This window comes from Salvelinus sp. IW2-2015, unplaced genomic scaffold, assembly GCF_002910315.2.
Source record: "Salvelinus sp. IW2-2015 unplaced genomic scaffold, ASM291031v2 Un_scaffold5034, whole genome shotgun sequence".
Lineage (NCBI taxonomy): Eukaryota > Metazoa > Chordata > Actinopteri > Salmoniformes > Salmonidae > Salvelinus > Salvelinus sp. IW2-2015.
The window spans coordinates 7,240-18,455 of NW_019946302.1; positions in this window are offsets into that span (position 1 = coordinate 7,240).

The following is an 11,216-nucleotide window of genomic DNA, read 5'->3' on the forward strand; positions in this document are numbered from 1 at the left end:
GGTCTGACCTGTCCAGTGGTGCTGCTAGCTGTACAACCTGTCTGTGTGTTTGCTAGTCTCTTCCTGTGTCAGTCAGACCTGTCCAGTGGTGCTGCTAGCTGCTACAAACCTGTCTGTGTGTGCTAGTCTCTCCATGTGTCAGTCAGACCTTGTCCAGTGGTGCTGCTAGCTGCTACAACCTGTCTGTGTGTTGCTAGTCTCTCCATGTGTCAGTCAGACCTGTCAGTGGTGCTGCTACAACAGTCTGTGTGTTGCTAGTCTCTCCATGTGTCAGTCAGACCTGTCCAGTGGTGCTGTGCTGCTGCTACAACCTGTCTGTTGTGTTGCTAGTCTCTCCATGTGTCAGTCAGACCTGTCCAGTGTGCTGCTGCTACAACCTGTCTGTGTGTTGCTAGTCTCTCCATTGTGTCAGTCAGACCTGTCCAGTGGTGCTGCTAGCTTACAACCTGTCTGTGTGTTGCTAGTCTCTTCTCGTGTCAGGCTGACCTGTCCAGTGGTGCTGCTAGCTGCTACAACCTGTCTGTGTGTTGCTAGTCTCTCCATGTGTCAGTCTGACCTGTCCAGTTGGCTGCTAGCTGCTACAACCTGTCTGTTGTGTTGCTTAGTCTCTCCATGTGTCAGTCTGACCTGTCCAGTGGTGCTGCTAGCTGCTACAACCTGTCTGTGTGTTGCTAGTCTCTCCATGTGTCAGTCTGACCTGTCCAGTGGTGCTGCTAGCTGCTACAACCTGTCTGTGTGTTGCTAGTCTCTCCATGTGTCAGTCTGACCTGTCCAGTGGTGCTGCTAGCTGCTACAACCTGTCTGTGTGTGTTGCTAGTCTCTCCATGTGTCCGTCTGACCTGTCCAGTGGTGCTGCTAGCTGCTACAACCTGTCTGTGTGTTGCTAGTCTCTCCATGTGTCAGTCTGACCTGTCCAGTGGTGCTGCTAGCTGCTACAACCTGTCTGTGTGTTGCTAGTCTCTCCATGTGTCAGTCAGACCTGTCCAGTGTGCTGCTAGCTGCTACAACCTGTCTGTGTGTTGCTAGTCTCTCCATGTGTCAGTCGACCTGTCCAGTGTGCTGCTAGCTGCTACAACCTGTCTGTGTGTTGCTAGGTCTCTCCAGTGTGTCAGTCTGAACCTGTCCAGTGGACTGACACAGGGAGAGAGAAGAGTTTATTCTTTCCTTTTAAACATTTTAACCTATAAAGAAAGTGTGACACTTCGACCCTCTCTCCGCCCCCCATTTTAGGCTTTGTAGTGTAATGCTTAATGATGTACAACCCAGGGGCGAGTGGATTTGTTTCTGCCCTGTTCATGGGGATATTTGTGTTTTTGTCTCTGTCCCAAATGGCACCCTAATCCTTATGCTCCTGGTCAAAATTAGTGCCCTACATAGGGAATAGGGCCATTTGGGATGCTTTATCTCACATTGTGTGTCGTGCTTGTCTGTGGGTCTCCGAGGGGGACATCTAGGCCCCACTGTGGAATGTCCTTTGTGTCAGGGAGGGAGGGAGGCAGGCAGGGAGGGAGGGAGGCAGTCAGGGAGGGAGGCAGGGAGGGAAGGTGGGAAGGAGGGAGGGAGGAAGGCAAGCAGGGAGGGAGGCAGGGAGGGAGGCTGGGGGCCAGGGTGGGAGGCATCACTAGCTCTTCCCATTAGCCCATAGGGCTCTGGTCAAAAGTAGTTCACTAACACTATATAGGGAATAGGGTGCCATTTGGGACGAATCCACTAGCTACATGGCTGCCACGGTGACTGTCTTCCTTAAAAAAACACCTCACGTTCACATCTCTTCACATTTGCTAGCGCGTCTAACAGACAGACAATGATTGGACAGAAATCCTCTAGAATACTCTGGGAATGATGTTTGACAAGTTGAGGAGGAAAGAAAAGGTCTGGAGTGAAATCTGATTACATTCAGTCAGGAGGACAGGACCTGGAAGTGTAGTGTGTTCAGTCAGGAGGACAGGGCCTAAAAGTGTGAAGTGGACAGGACCTGGAAGTGTGAGGAGGACAGGACCTGGACATGTAGTGTGTTCAGTCAGGAGCACAGGACCTGGAAGTGTGAGGAGGACAGGACCTGGACATGTGGTGTGTTCAGTCAGGAGGACAGGACCTGGAAGTGTGAGGAGGACAGGATCAGGAAATGTAGTGTGTTCAGTCAGGATGACAGGACCTGGACATGTAGTGTGTTCAGTCAGGAGGACAGGACCTGGAAGTGTGAGGAGGACAGGATCAGGAAATGTAGTGTGTTTAGTCAGGAGGACAGGACCTGGAAGTGTGAGGAGGACAGGACCAGGAAATGTAGTGTGTTCAGTCAGGATGACAGGACCTGGACATGTAGTGTGTTCAGTCATGAGGACAGGACCTGGAAGTGTAGTGTGATGAGGACAGGACCTGGAAGTGTGAGGAGGACAGGACCAGGAAGTGTATTGTAAGTAGRACAAGACCAGGAAGTGTAGTGTGAGGAGGACAGGACCAGGAAGTGTCGTGTGAGGAGGACAGGACCAGGAAATGTAGTGTGAGGAGGACAGAACCAGGAAGTGTAGTGTGAGGAGGACAGGAATGTATGTGAGAAGGACAGGACAAGGAAGTGTAGTGTGAGTAGGAACAGGACTAGGAAGTGTAGTGTGAGGAAGGACAGGACATAGGAAGTGTAGTGTGAGGAGGACAGAAACCAGGAAGTGCAGTGTGAGGAGGACAGGACCAGGAAGTGTCGTGTGAGGAGGACAGGACCAGGAAATGTAGTGTAGAAGGACAGGACAAGGAAGTGTACTGTGAGTAGGACAGAAACCAGGAAGTGTAGTGTGAGGGGGACAGTACCAGGAAGTGCAGTGTGAGGAGGACAGGACAAGGAAGTGCAGTGTGAGGAGGACAGGACCAGGAAGTGTAGTGTGGAGTAAGACAGGACCAGGAAGTGTAGTGTGAGGAGGACAGGACCAGGAAGCGTAGTGGTAGGAGACAGGACCAGGAAGTGTAGTGTGACGGAGGACAGGTCCAGGAAGTGTGGTGTGAGTAGGACAGGACCGGAAGTGTAGTGTGAGGAGGACAGGACAAAGTGTAGTGTGAGGAGGACAGGACCAGGAAGTGTAGTGTGAGGAGGATGTTCAAAGAGGTGTAGAATAAACTTAATAAAAAGGTTGACTTGGTTTATTCATCACGCAATTGTAGGCTGCACTTCGGATGGCGGACGGATTGACACACCCACACAACACGCAAACAGCCACACACACGCACATGCACACACACAACGTCAGAACGAGAGAGAGAACAGAAACAAGACAGACATCTATAAAACAACTATTCTTTGTGGTCCAGGCCCATGCTCATTACCGGCTGACTAAATTGCTGACAGGAAGTCAGAGGTCAACAGTCCCCTTTGACCCCAGGGCTGGCAGGGGTGAGGGGGATTGAGTCCAGCAGACCAGACAAGACCAGCCTGAAGGGAGCAGAAAGGAGAGAAGTGGGACAGGACCAGGAAGTTTTTTTAATATATATATWTTTTTATTTCACCTTTATTTAACCAGGTAGGCTAGTTGAGAACAAGTTCTAATTTACAACTGCGACCTGGCCAAGAATAATTACACATGGAATAACAAACATACAGTCAATAATATAATAGAAAAAAGTCAATATACAGTGTGTGCAAATGAGGTAGGATAGGGGAGGTAAGGCAATAAATAGGCCATAGTGGCTAAATAATTACAATATAGCAATTAACCACTGGAGTGATAAATGTGMAGAAGATGAGTGTGCAAGTAGAGATACTGGTGTGCAAAGGAGCAAAAAATTTAAAAAATAACAGTATGGGGATGTGGTAGTTGGATGGGCTATTTACAGATGGGCTATGTACAGGTGCAGTGATCTGTGAGCTGCTCTGACAGCTGGTGCTTAAAATTAGTGAGGGAGATATGAGTCTCCAACTTCAGTGATTTTTCCAGTTCGTTCCAGTCATTGGCAGCAGAGAACTGTAAGGAAAGGCGGCCGAAGGAGGAATTGGCTTTGGGGGTGACCAGTGAAATATTCTTGGTGTGACCAGTGAGCTGAGATAAGGCGGGGCTTTACCTAGCAAAGAMTTATAGATGACCTGGACCCAGTGGGTTTGGCGACGAAAATGAAGCGAGGGCCAGCCAACGAGAGCATAGGACCAGGAAGTGGGGTAGGGGTAGCCAGGTGGAAAGCATGGCCAAAATGAAAAATGCTTATTGAAATTCTCAATTATCGCAGATTTATCGGTGGTGACAGTGTTCCCTAGCCTCAGTGCAATGGGCAGCTGGGAGGAGGTGCTCTTTTTGTCCATGGACTTTACAGTGTCCCAGAACTTTTTGGAGTTTGTGCTACAGGATGCACATTTTTGTTTGGAAAAGCTAGCCTTTGCTTTCCTAACTGCCTGTTTATATTGGTTCCTAACTTCCCTGAAAAGTTGCATATCGCAGGGGCTTTTCGATGCTAGTGCAGTACGTCACAGGATGTTTTTTGTGCTGGTCGAGGGCAGTCAGGTTTGGAGTGAACCGAGGGCTATATCTGTTCCTGGTTCTACATTTTTTGAATGGAACATGCTTATTTAAGACGGTGAGAAAAGCACTTTTAAAGAATAACCAGGCATCCTCTACTGATGGAATGAGGTCAATATCCTTCCAGGATACCCGGAAGGTATCCTGAAGTGTTTTAGGGAGCGTTTGACACTGATGAGGGGTGGTCGTTTGACCGCAGACCCATTACGGACGCAGGCAATGAGGAAGTCATCGCTGAGATCCTGGTTGAAGACAGCAGAGGTGTATTTGGAGGGCAGGTTGGTTAGGATGATATCTATGAGGGTGCCCGTGTTTAYGGATTTGGGGTTGTACCTGGTGGGTTCATTGATAAAAAGTGTGAGATTGAGGGCATCAAGCTTAGATTGTAGGATGGCTGGRGTGTTAAGCATGTCCCAGTTTAGGTCACCTAACAGCACGAGCTCTGAAGATAGATGGGGGGCAGTCAATTCACATATTGTGTCCAGGGCACAGCTGGGGGCAGAAGGTGGTCTATAGCAAGCGGCAATGGTGAGAGACTTGTTTCTGGAAAGGTGGATTTTTAAAAGTAGATGCTCAAATTGTTTGGGCACAGACCTGGATAGTAAGACAGAACTCTGCAGGCTATCTCTGCAGTAGATTGCAACTCCGTCCCCTTTGGCAGTTCTATCTTGTCAGAAAATGTTATAGTTAGGGATGGAAATTTCAGGATTTTTGGTGGTCTTCCTAAGCCAGGATTCAGACACGGCTAGGACATCCGGGTTGGCGGAGTGTGCTAAGGCAGTGAATAAAACAAACTTAGGGAGGAGGCTTCTAATGTTAACATGCAAGAAACCAAGGCTTTTACGGTTACAGAAGTCAACAAATGAGAGCGCCTGGGGAATGGGAGTGGAGCTAGGCACTGCAGGGCCTGGACTAACCTGTACATCACCAGAGGAACAGAGGAGGAGTAGGATAAGGGTACGGCTAAAGGCTATAAGAACTGGTTGTCTAGTACGTTCGGAACAGAGAGTAAAAGGAGCAGGTGTCTGGGCACGGAAGAATAGATTCAATGCATAATGTACAGACAAAGGTATGGTAGGATGTGAATACAGTCCATTTGGGATCAACAGACTCAGACAGACACAGTTTGAAATAGTATTTGTTCAGCTGGAGAGCACCTGGCTGAAATGTCTATGACACATCAAATCAGAGAGACTGGACAAAGCTGTTCAACGGGAAAACAAGGAACCAAACTGAACGTGGGGGGTTTTCTCTCTCTCTCTCAACTAGTCAACTTTCATCTCGGTACTGACAAAATGGAAATGAACCCAGAACCACATGTACAGTAATGCATGCATCATATAGACTAATGTGTCCTTCGGCCGTGTGTCGGTCTTGAGACTCAAGCCCCTTCAGCCCAGTAGTAAGTCTAACTAGGCACCAGTCAAGGCCAGCCAGTCTATACTGTATAACATGTACAAACAGAGAGTCATTACAAACACTTCATATGAAAATGCTGTTAACTTGAAATCATCTGTTAGAGAGTTAGCCGCAGGGTACGTGTCAGAGAGAGTTTCCAACAGGCTGAATTGTGTTATTATAGCACACACTGCCTGTCGGTGAACTGTAGTGGGTGTATCCCAAATCGCACCCTATTCCCTATATAAGAACTACTGCTGACCGGGGACAATAGAGCTCTCTGGCTGCCATTTGGGACGCAGGCCACAGTGTTTGAACAGCATACATTCCTCCCCAGAAGCTGTTCCTGTGTGGATCTCCCCTCTTCCTGTTCCTGTGTGGATTCCCCTCTCCTGTTCCTGTGTGGATCTCCCCTCTTCCTGTTCCTGTGTGGATCTCCCTCTTCCTGTTCCTGTGTGGATCTCCCCTCTTTCCTGTTCCTGTGTGGATCTCCCCTCTTCCTGTTTCCACATATGTAGGCTATTCCAGCTGAACCGCGTGACCCACATCTCTAACACACACACACACACACACACACACCGACATGCACGCATACACACACAAACAGACGTACACACATGCAGTCGCACACACACACACAACACGAACAGACGCGGTACACACACACACACTCACACCAAACACGGATGCACACACTCACAGGGAAAATCCCACATAGCACTGTGTCTAAAAATTCCTTTCACGTTTACTGCAGCAGTGCTGCTGCAGTGAAGGAGTTTCTTGGAGTGACTGAGCCGCGCCGTGACGACCATGATTCAGAGACACACACACACGCGCTCACGCTCACACACACACGCGCTCACGCTCACGCTCACGCACACACACACACACACACACACACACACACACACACACACACACACACACACACACACACACACACACACACACACACACACACCACACTCACAGCTAATAAAACCATTCTGGCCTTTAGCCAATAGGTCAAGTCCTTCCCAACACAGAGAGATAATAGCAGCCTACTGAATGTTACAGCAGAAATGAGTGGCTTACAGGCCATTACAGGAGCTTCTTCAGGATTTTCTCTTATACGAGTGGGAGCGATCAAGATAGCCTAAAAACACAATGCAATCTTCACATGTAAAGAATGACACAAATATTAATTTTCACAAAGTTTGCTGCTTCAGTGTCTTTAGATATTTTTGTCAGATGTTACTATGGAATACTGAAGTATAATTACAAGCATTTCATAAGTGTCAAAGGCTTTTATTGACAATTACATGAAGTTGATGCAAAGAGTCAATATTTGCAGTGTTGACCCTTTCTTTTCAAGACCTCTGCAATCCGCCTGGCATGCTGTCAATTAACTTCTGGGCCACATCCTGACTGATGGCAGCCATTCTTGCATAATCAATGCTTGGAGTTTGTCAGAATTTGTGGGGTTTTGTTTGTCCACCCGCCACTTGAGGATTGACCACAAGTCTTCAATGGAATTAAGTTCTGGCGAGTTTCCTGGCCATGGACCCAAAATATTGATGTTTTGTTCCCGAGCCACTTAGTTCTCACTTTTGCCTTATGGCAAGGTGCTCCATCATGCTGGAAAAGGCATTGTTCATCACCAAACTGTTCCTGGATGTTGGGAGAAGTTGCTCTCGGAGTATGTGTTAGTACCATTCTTTATTCAGTGCTGTGTTCTTAGGCAAAATTGTGAGTGAGCCCATCCCTTGGCTGAGAAGCAACCCACACATGAATGGTCTCAGGATGCTTTACTATTGCATGACACAGGACTGATGGTAGCACTCACCTTGTCTTCTCGGACAAGCTTTATTCCGGATGCCCCAAACAATCGAAAAGGGGATTCATCAGAGAAAATGACTTTACCCCAGTCCTCAGCAGTCCAATCCCTGTACCTTTTGCAGAATATCAGTCTGTCCCTGATGTTTTTCCTGGAGAGAAGTGGCTTCTTTGCTGCCCATCTTGACACCAGGTCATCCTCCAAAAGTCTTCCGCCTCATTGTGCGTGCAGATGCACTCACACCTGCCTGCTGCAATTCCTAAGCAAGCTCTGTACTGGTGGTGCCCCGATCCCGCAGCGCTGAATCAACTTTAGGAGATGGTCCTGGCGCTTGCTGGACTTTCTTGGGCGCCCTGAAGCCTTCTTCACAACAATTGAACGCTCTCCCTTGATGTTCTTGATGATCCGATAAATGGTTGATTTAGGTGCAATCTTACTGGCAGCAATATCCTTGCTCGTGAAGCCCTTTTTTTGTGCAAAGCAATGATGACGGCACGTGTTTCCTTGCAGGTAACCATGGTTGACAGAGGAAGAACAATGATTCCAAGCACCACCCTCCTTTTGAAGCTTCCAGTCTGTTATTCGAACTCAATCAGCATGACAGAGTGATCTCCAGCCTTGTCCTCGTCAACACTCACACCTGTGTTCACGAGAGAATCACTGACATGATGTCAGCTGGTCCTTGTGGCAGGGCTGAAATGCAGTGGAAATGTTTTTGGGGGATTCAGTTCATTTGCATGGCAAAGAGGGACTTTGCAATTAATTGCAATTCATCTGATCACTCTTCATAACATTCTGGATTATATGCAAATTGCCATCATACAAACTGAGGCAGCAGATTTTGTGAAAATGTATATTTGTGTCATTCTCAAAACTTTTGGCCACGACTGTACAGTGCTGTGTAGACGTGTGTTTTAGCGTCTGCTAAATGGGATACATTATACATTGTTTTCTCCCAAAGCACTCTTATAAGAATGAAGACATCAAGTCATGTGATCTCAACCTGGTCTCAGAGCATTTCGTATTATTCTGTACGTAAATCAGAGACACTCCATTTAGTATGAGACCTTAAGTTTCGTATGGTATGTATTCATTTGTGGATGTCCATTACATATTCGTATGATACTGAATGTTACGAATTTGGAAAATGTACAATGTTACAAATTTTCAAAACGTATGGTATGTTACGAATTCTAGCTAGGTGGCTAACGTTCTCTAGGCTCGGGCTTAGGGTTAAGGTTAAGTTTAGGAGTTAGGTTAAAGGGTTAAGGTTAGGGGAAGGTTTAGCTAAAAGGGTTAAGTTTAGGGTTAGGGGAATGGTTAGCTAACATGCTGAGTAGTTACAAAATTGTTACAAATTAGTAAGTAGTTGAAAAGTTGCTATTTAGCTAAAATGCTAAAGTTGTTCATGATGAGATTCGAACTCTCAACATTTGGGTTGCTAGACGTTCTCGTTATACGCCCACCCAACCACCTTACTTTTGTTTTTGCCTTAATCTGTTCATGCAACCATACCAATCGTAATATTTAATACAAATGTAGTGTTTCTTTTTATTATGTTACATTTAGTCTATGACACCAGGCTGGTAATCTTCACACTTACAGTACTGTGTCTGTGTAATAATCATTAAAAAAAATGTTAAGCGCTTTTCACGACTCCAAAGTCACTTTACATACAAAAGAAAATCAGCAGGATAAAATACAAGTAAGTATATAGAAGTACACTAAACATGATGACAGACTGACCAGGGAGAACACTAAACATGATGACAGACTGACCAGGGAGAACACTAAACATGATGACATACTAACCAGGAGAGAACACTAGACATGATGACAGACTGACCAGGGAGAACACTAGACATGATGACAGACTGACCAGGGAGAACACTAGACATGAATGACAGACTGACCAGGGAGAACACTAGACATGATGACAGACTAACCAGGGAGAACTCTAAACATGATGACAGACTGACCAGGGAGAACACTAAACATGATGACAGACTAACCAGGAAGTGAACTAGACATGATGACAGACTAACCAGGAGTGAACTAGACATGAGACAGACTAACCAGGAAGTGAACTAGACATATGACAAAGCTAAAACAGAGAATCCGGGTAAGCCTGTGTGAAGAGGTGTGTCTTTAGTGTGGACTAGAATATGTGTGGGGATTGTGAGGTTCTGACATGGAGGGAGGTCCAGAGTAGTGGAGCTGCACTGCTTAAAGCCTGCTCTCCCATGGAGGGGAGCCTGGTGGTGGGATGGTGAGGACGCCAGTGGCCTGGTCTCCCATGGAGGGGAGCCTGGTGGTGGGATGGTGACGAGGCCAGTGGCCTGGTCTCCCATGGAGGGGAGCCTGGTGGTGGGATGGTGACGAGGCCAGTGGCCTGGTCTCCCATGGAGGAGAGCCTGTGGTGGGATGGTGACAAGGCCAGTGGCCTAGTCTCCCATGGAGAGAGCCTGGTGGTGGGAGGTGACAAGGCCAGTGGCCTGGTCTCCCATGGAGGGGAGCCTGGTGGTGGGATGGGGACGAGCCAGTGGCCTGCTCTCCCATGGAAGAGGAGCCTGGTGGTGGGATGGTGAGGAGGCCAGTGTCAGAGGAGTGCACTGAACAGGTTGGAATGTAGGGGTGCAGCAGGTCAGTAAGGTATGTGGGCGCCAGTCCATTGAGCATTTTCTAGGTGAGCATGAGCAGTCCTGTGTTGAACTGGGAAGCCAGTGTAGTTTGATGAGGGTGGGGGTGATGTGGTCCTCGTGCAGCTGAATTCTGAATACGTTGAAGTCTGTCCAGTGTTTTTCCGGGGAGTCCGTAGAGAATGGCACTGCAGTAGTCCAGGCCTGAATGAGGGTTTCAGCAGTGCGGTCAACGAGAGAGTAGACGTGTGTTTTAGCGTCTGCTAAATGGTATACATTATACGTTGTTTTCTCCCAAAGCGCTTCTTAGAGAGTGAGACGTCAGGTCATGTGATCCTTACATTTATAGCATTGTGTAGGTTTGTGTTTCTGTCCCAGAGCATCCTTCAGTTCACCCAGGCATGTACACTGAACCACATAACTCCTTCAGGGAGGACCTAACTAACCCACAGCCTGTTTTATTTATCAACACTTTGCACTTGATTTCATGAAACTCCACACAGCTATAAATAACCATCACCCCGGAATCACCCCTTGAGAAGCCACTGAAAGATTGCATTTGAAAGGACTGCGTTCCAACTGGCACCCTATTCCTTGTGTACTGTATAGACCCTGAGCAAAAGTAGTGCACTATATAGGGAATAGGTGCCATTTGGGATGCACCCATGTACGGATTGCTCAGCCGTAGACGATCCAGTACTTTACATGTCATGCTTTCAGGGTTTTACAGATGTGGGATACTGTCTGACATACCAGTGGAGCTAGTTATCTGGCAGATATCATAGAGGGAAACAATCCTGCATTTCAGGCTGTTCAACACTCTTCAACAACACTGACTAGACTGAGGCTGCATCGCAAATGGCACCATGT